The 12,736-nt window shown below is 41.4% G+C and overlaps 1 protein-coding gene across 2 annotated transcripts in view; it reads right to left on the reverse strand.

Annotated features, from left to right (window-relative positions):
- GFOD1 (Gfo/Idh/MocA-like oxidoreductase domain containing 1) overlaps positions 1–12,736 on the reverse strand; it is a 332,915-nt gene that overhangs the window by 119,741 nt on the left and 200,438 nt on the right. The gene's annotated exons all lie outside the window — the stretch shown is intronic.

A 12,736-nucleotide genomic window follows, 5' to 3' on the forward strand; every position in this document is an offset into this window, starting at 1 on the left:
TTGCAATTGTTGGTGTTGGATATGGAAAATGTCACTTACCCAGTGTATATCTGTTCGTGGCATGAGATGCTGCAGATTCACATGCTGTGCACATCCCGCCATCTAGTGTTGGGCTCGGAGTGTTACAAGTTGTTTTTCTTCGAAGAAGTCTTTTCGAGTCACGAGATCGAGGGGCTCCTCCCCGTTCTGCTCCATTGAGCATGGGTGTCGACTCCATCTTAGATTGTTTGTTTTCCCCGCAGAGGGTGAGGTAGGAGTTGTGTATATAGTAATAGTGCCCATGCAATGGAGTAAGTATGTATGTACATAATGTGACTAAAAGTGATATATTTACAGATTTACAAATGTACAAGTTTAATTTTTTGTCAACTTCGAACGGCTACAGGCTCCCGGGGAGGTGGGAGGGCGCATGTGAATCTGCAGCGTCTCATGCCACGAACAGATGTACACTGGGTAAGTGACATTTTCCGTTCGATGGCATGTGTAGCTGCAGATACACATGCTGTGCATAGACTAGTAAGCAGTTACCTCCCCAAAAGCGGTGGTTTAGCCTGTAGGGGTTGAAGTTGTTTGAAATAATGTACTTAATACTGCTTGTCCTACTGTGGCTTGTTGTGTTGTTAACACATCCACGCAGTAATGCTTGGTAAATGTATGAGGCGTAGACCATGTGGCTGCCTTACAGATTTCAGTCATTGGTATGTTTCCTAGAAAAGCCATGGTGGCACCTTTCTTTCTAGTGGAGTGTGCTTTTGGTGTAATAGGCAGTTCTCTTTTTGCTTTTATATAACAGGTTTGAATACATATAACTATCCATCTGGCAATGCCTTGTTTGGATATTGGATACCCTGTATGAGGTTTTTGGAAAGCAACAAACAATTGTTTTGTTTTGCGAATTTGTTTGGTTCTATCAATGTAGTACATTAGTGCCCTTTTGATGTCTAATGTATGTAATGCTCTCTCAGCTACAGAATCTGGTTCTGGAAAGAACACTGAGAGTTCCACTGTTTGATTTAAGTGGAACGGTGAAATGACTTTAGGTAAGAATTTTGGATTTGTGCGTAGAACAAATTTGTTTGTGTATTTGTATAAAGGGTTCTTGTATGGTAAATGCTTGTATTTCACTTACTCTTCTGAGAAATGTTTACTATTAGAAAGGCTACTTTCCATGTTAAGTACTGTATCTCACATGAGTGCATGGGTTCAAATGGTGGACCCATGAGTCGTGTTAATACGATGTTAAGGTTACACAAAGGAACTGGTGGTGTTCTTGGTGGGATAATCCTTTTCAGACCCTCCATAAATGCTTTTATGACTGGGATTCTGAATAATGAAGTTGAGTGCGTAATTTGCAGATAAGCCGAAAATGCAGTCAGGTGTATTTTAATGGATGAAAAAGCTAATTTGGACTTTTGTAAGTGTAGTTGGTAGCTTACGGTGTTTTTAGCAGATGCGTGTAATGGTTGAATTTGATTATTATGGCAGTAATAAACAAATCTTTTCCACTTATTTGCGTAGCAATGTCTTGTGGTTGGTTTCCTAGCTTGTTTTATGACCTCCATGCAATCTTGTGTAAGGTCTAGGTGTCCGAATTCTAAGACTTCAGGAGCCAAATTGCTAGATTGAGCGATGCTGGATTCGGGTGTCTGATCTGTTGTTTGTGTTGAGTTAACAGATCTGGTCTGTTTGGCAGTTTGATATGAGGCACTACTGACAGGTCTAGTAGTGTTGTGTACCAAGGTTGTTGTGCCCAAGTTGGTGCTATCAGTATGAGTTTGAGTTTGTTTTGACTCAATTTGTTTACTAGATATGGAAGGTGTGGGAGAGGGGGAAAAGCGTATGCAAATATCCCTGACCAACTCATCCATAACGCATTGCCTCGAGAGTGAGCTTGTGGGTACCTGGATGCGAAGTTTTGGCATTTTGTGTTGTCTTTTGTTGCAAATAGATCTATTTGCGGTATTCCCCATCTTTGGAAGTAAGTTTTTAGTATTTGGGGATGAATTTCCCATTCGTGGATCTGTTGGTGATACCGAGAGAGATTGTCAGCTAACTGATTTTGAATTCCTGGTATGAACTGCGCTATTAGGCGAATGTGGTTGTGAATCGCCCAATGCCATATATTTTGAGCTAAGAGACACAATTGTGTCGAGTGTGTCCCTCCTTGTTTGTTCAGGTAATACATCGTTGTCATGTTGTCTGTTTTGACAAGAATGTGTTTGTGGGTTATTAGTGGTTGAAATGCTTTCAAAGCTAGAAATACTGCTAGTAGTTCTAAGTGATTTATATGAAGCTGTCTCTGCTGAGTGTCCCATTGTCCTTGGATGCTGTGTTGGTTGAGGTGTGCTCCCCACCTTACCATGGAAGCATCCGTTGTGATCACGTATTGAGGCACTGGGTCTTGGAAAGGCCGCCCTTTGTTTAAATTTATAGTATTCCACCATTGAAGCGAGGTGTATGTTTGGCGGTCTATCAACACTAGATCTTGAAGTTGACCCTGTGCTTGTGACCATTGTGATGCTAGGCACTGTTGTAAGGGCCGCATGTGTAATCTTGAGTTTGGGACAATGGCTATGCATGAGGACATCATGCCTTGTAGTTTCATTACTAATTTTACCTGGAACCTTTGGTTTGGTTGCATGGCCTGTATTACGTTTTGGAATGCCTGTACCCTTTGTGGACTTGGAGTGGCAATCCCTTTTTTTGTGTTGATTGTTGCTCCTACGTACTGTTGTATTTGACACGGCTGTATACCTCACCCACAGGACTGCTTGGTTTTCAAAACCAGTGATGTTCCAGACAACCTGCTCTTCCCACCAGCCCAGGTATAAGCCCGCATAACTGGGGGCAAAGCAGGTTCCCATTGCAGTCCCCTGGTCCTGACGGTATAGGATATTGTTGAAAGTAAAAAAATTGTAAGTCAAGCACATCTGCACCATATCTAATAACATTTCTGTATGCAGAAGGTAGAACAATGACCTTGCCCTTAAAAAATATCTAACTGCCTCAATACCCTTTTCATGAGGAATACACGTGTATAAACTATTCACATCTAAACTTAGTAAAAGGAAATCCTTTTCCCATCGAATTCCATTGATTATACATAGAAAATCTCTCGTATCCTTGATATAAGAGGGTAAGGACTCCACGAAGGGACGCAAAAAGTAGTCTACATACTTAGAAACATTTTACAACAAACTCCCCATAGAGGACACAATAGGCCTCCCAGATGGATTTTTTGCATTCTTATGTAGTTTGGGTAAAAAATAAATAGCTGCTATTATGGGAAATTCTACCTTTAAAAATAGATATTCCTCCCATTCAATCAATCCTGATTCCTTCCATTCATCTAATTTCTCAAAAACTTTCCTCTTAGCCATTAACATTTCATTTCTATCAACCACTGAATAGTTATCTTTATCTTGCAGTTGTCTTAAACCTTCCTTTATATAGTCATCCCTGGATAGAATCACAATATTTCCACCTTTATCGGATTTTTTAATTACAATATTTTCATCTTTTTGTAAGGACTCTATCGCTTCACGTTGTTTTCTTGATAAATTATCGTACTTAGATCTCCTTATGTACCTTAGAGTTTTTAAACAGCCAATTACTCCCTTCTCAAAAACATTGATTGCATCACAATTAACTTGTGGTAAAAAAGTTGATTTAGGTTTGAAATTACTTGGACATCTCCTATCAACTTCAATACCCATTTGTGATCAATTTAAAATTGGATCCTGTTCAGCCACAGTATTCTCATCTAATTCACATAACGTATGTAATAGTCCAATATCTCCAACTATCAAATTTGATACCTTATTGGTACTACTTACATCTTGATCTTTAATTTTCATTTCAAACCATTTTTCCAATTTTAATTTTCTCACAAAGTGAAAAAAGTCAATACGACTCTGTGTGTAATTGAAGGGCATAACTGGACAGAACGATAGTCCTAATGATAATACTTCACTTTCAGTTTCTGAGATATTTCTACTAGAAAGGTTGACAACTGTCATTTTTTGCATTACTTCATTGACAGTTGACCTCTTGTCTGTACTCCTTGTGAACCATCCCTTGGTTCTCTGAAGCCTCTTCTTGATCTTCCTCCTCTTCCTCGACCTTGCTGAGCTCCTCTTCCTCATACCGTTTGGCCCATTGATCTCCCTTGGGCTATCAGGTCGAACTCCTTTAAAACACCATCTTTTACTCCACCACAATCTGATTGCGAGGAAATGTCACTTTCACTTCCCTCACTGTCGTGTGCTACTTGAGTCCCTTCTGATAGTTCTTTTACTCCTACTTCTCCTGATGTTAAGTTTTTATCGTTTCCAGTTTTAATCTTAAAGAAATCCTCTTTTGACCTATTCCTAATTGCTTCATATTTTCTACCAAAGGTGAGAATCTGCCCTCTTTCATAGTCTTTAAGATCTCGTACAAACTTCTGTTGTTTCTTTGCCTTTAGTGCATCTTCAGCTTTACGTAATTTTTCATTGCATTTTTCCGTCTCTTTTTCAAAGACTTCTGCAGTACATAGTTCTTTCAAATCCTTAGTTATTGTTGTAATTTCGTCACTCAGTCTTGATTGATCTTTCTATGCATATTTAACTAATATTTTTAACATGTTGATACTGCATTGGTGGTTGTTTTCCATCCATTCCACCACCATTTCTGGATCAGGATTTTCATGAGTTGGTGTTATGAAAATCCTTAAACCTCTAGGGATTCTTCCACAGTCTATGTATTTCTGCAGAGTGACAGCTTCCCACCATTTTGACTGTTCTTTTTTAGAGTTTTTCCATAATTTGTTCCATAATATCCACTGATTTTTAGATCCTCCTTCTGTATTCGCAGTTTCCAAGTCACTCTTATCGACTGCATTGAATAATGCCTCAGCTGCTGCTAATCGTGTAACATTTTTGTCCAATACCATAGTGCTTTCTGCCTGAATGTCCATAATTGTATATATATTTGTAGCAAACACTGTGAATATTCACAGTTTATTCAGCTGCTTTGTACCCAACTTATTATAAAGAATGTGGTGTGTGTAGCATAAATGCTAGCATAGCTTTGTATAGTGTGGCTTTGTATTCTTATATCTTTGCAGGGGCCCGCCTTGTCTGAAAATCACCAATCATTTGACAAATATACGGTAACTACGTGGATTTTGAACCAGTCTAAAACGCGCTTTGTGTCTTGAATTTTGAAAAGCACACGCGCGTTGCAAGCCTTCACTCGGCTTTCACAATTCCAGACCAAAAAAGAGACGGGTTTCCGAAGTACGAGCATATATCCTTAGGCGCGTATATCTTGAATATTTGTTTTAGTGCGTGTTTATTGATTAAGGCAAATGTGTGTGTCTTAACCAGTGACGCTTCGCACCGCCGGCTCACACCCACTTCAAAAAGGGGGAAAGAGATACAGACGTTTCAGTAATACACGCGTATCATCTAACGCGCGTTTGTCTGAATATTTGCTTTGGCGTGTTCTTTGTTTATTCAAGTTTGTCTTTTACAGTGCTTATCTGCCTGAATAAAGAACACTGGGACTGTATCAAGTAAGTGGCTGCGACATTGTCTTCTTTTTAAGAAGTACTTTGGATGATATATATATATATATACACATACACATATGACCCTCACTCTAGTCAGGTTAAAGGAGAATTACACTCAGTTAACCCCCGCTCACCCCCTTGGTAGCTTGGCATGATGAGCAGGCAGGCTTAACTTCAGAGTCTAGGTGTAAAGTATTTGTACCAACACACACAGTAATCAGGGGTGTGGAATTTATTAAAATATCTACTTGTCCATGGGAGAGGTTGCTTCTTAATTCTACTAGTCCTGTAAAACAATCTACTTGTCCCTTTGGTGCCATGTACTGCAGTGACAAATTATGGCAGCAATCTCATTATGTAAGAGCTCTGATAATAGCCCCTCTGATTATTCCAGGGCTTCTACTATAGTAAGGCTTGAAAACTTGCAGGTTTAGTCCCTACTATAGCAATTTCCTTCTTTTGCCACCCTTCTGCAGATCTACATACTGGGGCTGGAGGACGCAGTAAGTAATAGTTCCAGGACTGGAATGCCTTTGAGTCTGCAAACCTACTAACCTGTATGTTTTAAGGATTCCCACCAACTCTTCTCTAATCTTTTCCCATAATGAGAAGGGCTGGAAATGTACTTTTGACAATGGCAGAAGTAGATGTTCTTTCAGGGATGGGGAAAAAAGTGGTTGGAAGGAAAGTGAACTTGTAAACGCTCAGTAGATTTTCACATGAGCAATTCTACGCATGCATATTTGCTCGTGCTAAAATACAGTTCACACACATTTTCTAGGAGTTCGATTTCCGGGTCTACTTCTGTAAGCTCTTGTGAATTCATGAAAGCCACTAATTCGAAGACATTTACCATGGGTGCACTTATGTGACTTTCTTGAAGAATTGGGTCCCTAATTAAGTCTGGCGTTAACAAAGACATTTTGTTTTTATTAAACTTCTATTTCTCTCTCTATCAGCTGGCTTTACTGTGAGTGATCACAATCTGTTCTTCCCCAAGGAGCATATTGGCACACAAAGTAGTTTTGTTAAGTGCCAGGAACTGTTATGACAATCAGTGGTGTAACAAAACTGGAGGGGGCCCCCTGCAAAAAACATGGAGCACCCCCAGGCCCCCTCCCATCTAACTCACAGCAGGTGCTGACAGTGTTTGTTAAAATGGTGAAGGCCTGGCAACTCCCACAACAATAAAGTGTTGCAAAAGCCATGACAAAACAAGACATGCATTGACAAAACCAAAAGACTCACAAAATATTTCAGATTGGTTGGCTTTGCCAGTGCCTGTTTATTTTTCTGCTTCCCATAATCCTGTTGAAAATGGTTACACTGATTTTACATTAGGAATATTTTGTGGAAATACTAACATGCATCAACACATTTCACTAAATGACGCTTCAAAGAAATAGCACCTACCATTTCATAGCAGTGAAACTTTTTTTCCAACTTGCACTTTTTTCTGAACATTTTATTTTTAAAGCAAAGAATCATCACTCTTCCTTAGAAGCTTCTGCAAATATTTGCATCTAATCAGAGGGCATTCTGAGAGAATTATACTTAGCCTTATATTGTTAAACTTTCAAATATGTTTGTACACTTTTTGTTTTACTAGCACCATTGTCAGTAGTGCAGTGTAACCTTAAATTGTTTATTTACAGCGCTCACCCTAATAATGAAGGCTTTTCTTTAATGAACCATAAATACAAGTTTGAACCGCATATTCTTATGGACACACATTACCTCAACTGCAGACAGTTCCCTTCTCTGTAAATTGGCAGCCAAAGGGTTTGTACTGCAGGGGGTTGGGCCTACTTGTCCCAAGGACAAAATAAACATTACAACTTGTTGCCATTGACGCCAAGCAATATGTCCTGGGTGTCAGGCGATAGGAATTCCACATCCCTGCACTAATACAGTGAACCACTACAAAAAGACACAATACAGGTTTAGAAAAATATTCAATGTTTTATCTAAATAAACAAGACATATATGATAAAAAATCCACAATATACAGTTAAAAATATAAATTTAGCACTTAAAAGCAAGAAAACAGTGAACTGAGGTGAAAACACTGCAATTTGGTAAACCACGTCGTCGTAACAAAGTCGTTCACGGAGTCGGTCGACTCCAGGTAAAGTACCTTTAGAACAAGTAGAAAATGAGCTGGTGCACAGAGTGGGGAGAGCGGCTTCGCTAGATTCGATGCAGCGTCGGTTCCACTGCCACGTGGTAGGAAGAGTGCAGTGTCGCGCACGGCGTCAGGCCCTTGCTACTGGGCAGTGGAGATGAGCGGCGTCGGATGCAAAGTTGGTCCCTTGATTCCAGCAGATGCGAGTCCGGCGGAGTAACAATGCTTTGGTGCGACCTCACAGGGTCACAATTACGTCACAGGGCCGTAGGCACCGCGATGCAACGGAACGTCACCAACGTTGGACTTACGACACTCCGATGTCAGTAAAGTCAGACAGGATGAGCAGTTGCAGCGACGCGAGTCTTACAGGGCCGGCGGACTTACACGAAGTCCACGCCTCGGGGCAGGCAGTGTTGCGGCTCCAGGGTAGCGGCGTCAGCTCACAGGGTCGTTGGATTCGCACTTCAGCGATGTCCACGGCCTCGGGGCAAGAGGCTTAGTGGTTCCGGGCAGTGGCATCCTTTGCAAAGTCGCATGGCATCGTCCGGCAGTGGTAGACTGGTTTTTCACCAGGAATTCACTTTCAGGGGCCAGGAACTAGAATGGCACCCTTTGACAAGCTAGAGTCCACAGCAAGTAGACTCAGGTCTGGTTGGTGAATCCTTTGTTGTCCCTGAGACTTCAAAACAGAAGTCAAGCTCTACTCCAAGCCCTTGGAGTCACTTCTCAAGCAGGAATGGAACGAAGTCCATGTCTCTGTCCCCTTGCACTAGCAGAAACAGGAACTGCAGGATAGTGCCACAAAGCAGTCACAGGGAGGGCAGCACTTCTCTTCAGCTCTTCGCAAGGCAGAGGTTCCTTTTGAATACTTGAGGTAATCTACTATTTCAGGGGTTTCGGTGCTCTTCTTATACCCATTTTGGCCTTTGAATTAGGCCTACTTCAAAGGAAAGTCTCTCTTGTTTGGGAAATCCTGCCTTGCCCACGCCATGCCCCAGACACACACCAGGGGGTTGGAGACTGCATTGTGTGAGGGCAGGCACAGCCCTTACAGGTGTAAGTGACCACTCCTCCCTTCCCTCCTAGCAGAGATAGCTCATCAGGATATGCAGGCTACACCCCAGCTCCCTTTGTGACACTGTCTAGAGAGAGGTGCAAACAGCCCAACTGTCGAACTGACTCAGACAGGGAATCCACAAACAGAGAGAGTCACAGAATGGTTTAAGCAAGAAAATGCCTACTTTCTAAAAGTGGCATTTTCAAACACACAATCTCAAAACCAACTTTACTAAAAGATGTATTTATAAATTGTGAGTTCAGAGACCCCAAACTCCACATGTTCATCTGCTCCCAAAGGGAATCCACACTTTATTCATATTGAAAGGTAGTCCCCATGTTAACCTATGAGAGAGATAGGTTGTGCAACAGTGAAAAACAAATTTGGCAGTATTTCACTTCCAGGACATATGAAACACATAAGTACATGTCCCACCTTTAACATACACTGCACCCTGCCCATGGGGCTACCTAGGGCCTACCTTAGGGGTGTCTTACATGTAAGAAAAGGGAAGGGTTAGGCCTGGCAAGTGGGTACACTTGCCAAGTCGAATTGGCAGTCAAAAACTGCCCACACAGACACTGCAGTTGCAGGTCTGAACCATGTTTACAGGGTTACTAATGTGGGTGGCACAACCAGTGCTGCATGCCCACTAGTAGCATTTGATTTACAGGCCTTGGTCACCTTTCGTGTACTGTACTAGGGACTTACCAGTAAATCAAATATACCAATTAAGGAAATCTAATTACACATACATTTTACAGAGGAGCACTTTAGCACTGGATAGCTGTTGTGAAGTGCTCCGAGTAACAAAAGCAGCAAAAACAGAGTCCAGCACACCTCAACAACCTGGGGAACAGAGGCGGCAAAACGTTAGGGGAGACCACACCAAGGTGCCAAGTCAAACAAACAAACAAACAAACACACACACACACACACATATATATATACAGTTGCCAGTAGGTAGTTATAGCCAGGACCATGTTCCATGTTTCCATACAAAAAGCATATTTTTACTTGCCTATATCGTTGGCACCGTTTGAGGAATCTCCATGAAATTTTCTTTAAAAAAAGAGACCCAGTGATTCTTGTTGCGCACTGGAAGTTTCGAGGTGATTCCGTCAAGCAGGGGCCAAGAAAAAGGCGCTGCGCTTCCTATTTTAATTCCCATAGGTCCTGATAACAGGTCTACAGCCCGAACCACTAGACGGAATTAAACCAAATTTGGCAGAATGCTAGCTGCCAGTTCCCAGATTGTGCTTTTTTAGCGTCGAGCCTGCGTTGCATGCGCTCGCGCATGCGTATCGCAGCAAGACTCTTTTGTATTTAGAACAGGGCTCGGAGCCCTGTCAACTTCATGTCAGTGTTTTTTATTGGTTCGTGGGCTTCCCTAATAAAATCCGCTTGCTTTCATTAGTCAAAGGCACGCATATGGCATGCCTTTTCCGGTGGCTAGCCCTCCTCGAGCGCAGCAACCAAGTACAGAAAACATGCGAGGCTCGCTGTTTTCCATCGGGCTCGTGGACTTTTTTTTCTCTAATTTACAAGCACAATCTCGCTTGGCAGAAGTCGAGCATACTTGATTTCACTTTTTCGTGTTATGTACATAAATGCACTTTTGCCCGATAGGTGAAAAGTCGTGTTGTATATCTCTGTCCACAAATAATTTGTAAATGGTTGCAAATATGTGTGCAAAAAAAGCGTTGCAATTGGCTGACTGCAACCTGACTAAAAAGTTGTAACCGCCATTTTATTTCATGGGACACAGTGCCCAGGGTTGTAAATTCAAATTGAAAGTGGCATAAGGGGTCAGGGTGAAGGTGCCCTGACCCTAGAGGTGAGATATACGTGTCTTTTAGGGGCAAATTATAGGTTTAATATAATTTTTGTGAAAATTCACTAATTTCCGTGAATTTCCACTAATTATTCACAAAATATTCACGATTATGGAAAATTTTGAAAGAAAAACACACTCATTGGTACACTAACTCATTTACTCATACATGCACTCAGAGGTTCAGGTGCTCACTCACACACCCACTCAGACACTCATACACCCACCGAGACCAACTCATAGACTGACAAAGCCACTATCAGACCCACTCATTTAGGCACTCACTCACACATCCACTGACAGACACAGGCCCTGTGGCCAACCCATGCTGCGCATGGCCAAAGGACATGTGTGGCTCATGGTTGGGTGGATATAAGGGCTTGGCTGCAAGGCCAGGCCTTGCAACCAACCCCCGCCACGCATGGCTGATGGCAGTACGCAGCAGGGGTTGGAATAATGTATAGTAATTAAAATTACTTCATGTTAAAAAACATAGAAATTCACTGAAAAAAACAAAGGTTACAGAGACGTTATAGTTAAGTTCTGAATGTACTCGTACAAAACCACAGAAAATTCAGCAGTTATAGTTATAGTTCTTTCAAGTAACTATAACTCGCGCCATAAGGTAACTATAACTCTCGCCTTTGCCATGTACAGCTAATTACTCCACATATTATGTCATTGATGAGATCTTGTATGGTATCTTTGATATCACTGCAACTTTTGCAATAACATTATTGATAAGAAAACTGTGCATGGCAAGGGCGCAAGTTGTAGTTACCTTAGGGCACAAGCTATAGTTACCTGAAAGAACTCTGACTATAACTGCTGAAGTTCGGTGGTTTTGTACCAGTATATTCAGAACCTAACTATAATGTCCCTCTAACCTTTGTTTTTTTCAGTGATATATATATATATGCTAGTTACCTTGTTTATGTTTTCTGATATTTATGCCTTTGACTGATTACATCGTGCACCAGACGTTCTCTGCTTGTGTTTAAGTCAATTGCTTTAAAAGATGGTAGGAAAGACAATCGTTATTTTGATGTGTCTCGTCCACATTTAAGCTCACATATATTGAAAGCGTACTCTGGCTATCAGCAGGCTATCCCCACGTACCTGTTACTACTTTGTACAATACAACTTGCATAAGGCATCCAGCAGTCACCCTGGCGCCCAAAGTAAAACGGCTGCTGTTTACTTTGAAGGCACTGCAGTTCCAGCACAGAAACATTCTTGGGGATTACTGTCACCACCAGCTTTCCCAGGCGGCGCACATTCCAAATGTCACTTGACTTTTACAAACAAAGCAAAAACTCAAGCATCGAAAAATACCAAGAAAGACTTAGCGGTAACAGTCTGACAGAAAGGAGTGCGCGATTTTTTTTATTTCAGAGTCCGCTTGGTGAATAAAGAGATATGCATTGCGTATGTGGGCCTACAAGGCAAACTCTTAAATTAACAGTAGTTAGTGACCTCTTAGCTGTGAAAATAATTGAAGGTTTTGTCGAAATGTTGTGGCATTGAGGACACTGGTTTGTGCTAATTTATCCAATTTATTTCCTGGCGATAGTGTGAATTAAAAAAAAAAATAAGCATGCATTTGCTATGCCTGACGAATAGCAATTTTCTCTTTAACGAGAATGGGTTCTCATATGTCAGGATTCATGTTGCCTTTTTTCCACCTGCAGATAAGTGACCTTTAACCAACTGCTGGGCGTCGCAATAGTGCCACATGGAAAGGTCACTACGTTTCATGTGATCTCTGCATGGAACGAGAAGCATGCCAGGCAGTGTTAATACTGGATTCTGAGAACTACATGAAAGCATTCAGCATTTTTCAATTCACATGATGATTTTGTAAAATGAGTTTGGAACATGCTATCTTTAAACAGCTTAAGCAATACCCTTATGTTGCATACACACTTGAGGGAGAACACGTTGGTTCTTTGTAATTGACTTAATCATCTGAATGGGTAGCTACGTCGCAGTGTTTGACAACATACCAAAAAACTATTAAAAAAAAAAAAAGACCAAGCTGCTGATTGCTAATCTGCAAATGTGCGCTGAAGGGAGCTTGTACAACAAATGCAGTATCTCGGTTTGCACGAGAAGGGCGCGGGCTTCATCCCTACACTTGCACTAGTATGGCAAAGAAAGAGC

Source organism: Pleurodeles waltl, chromosome 2_2, assembly GCF_031143425.1.
Source record: "Pleurodeles waltl isolate 20211129_DDA chromosome 2_2, aPleWal1.hap1.20221129, whole genome shotgun sequence".
In the NCBI taxonomy this organism is placed as follows: domain Eukaryota; kingdom Metazoa; phylum Chordata; class Amphibia; order Caudata; family Salamandridae; genus Pleurodeles; species Pleurodeles waltl.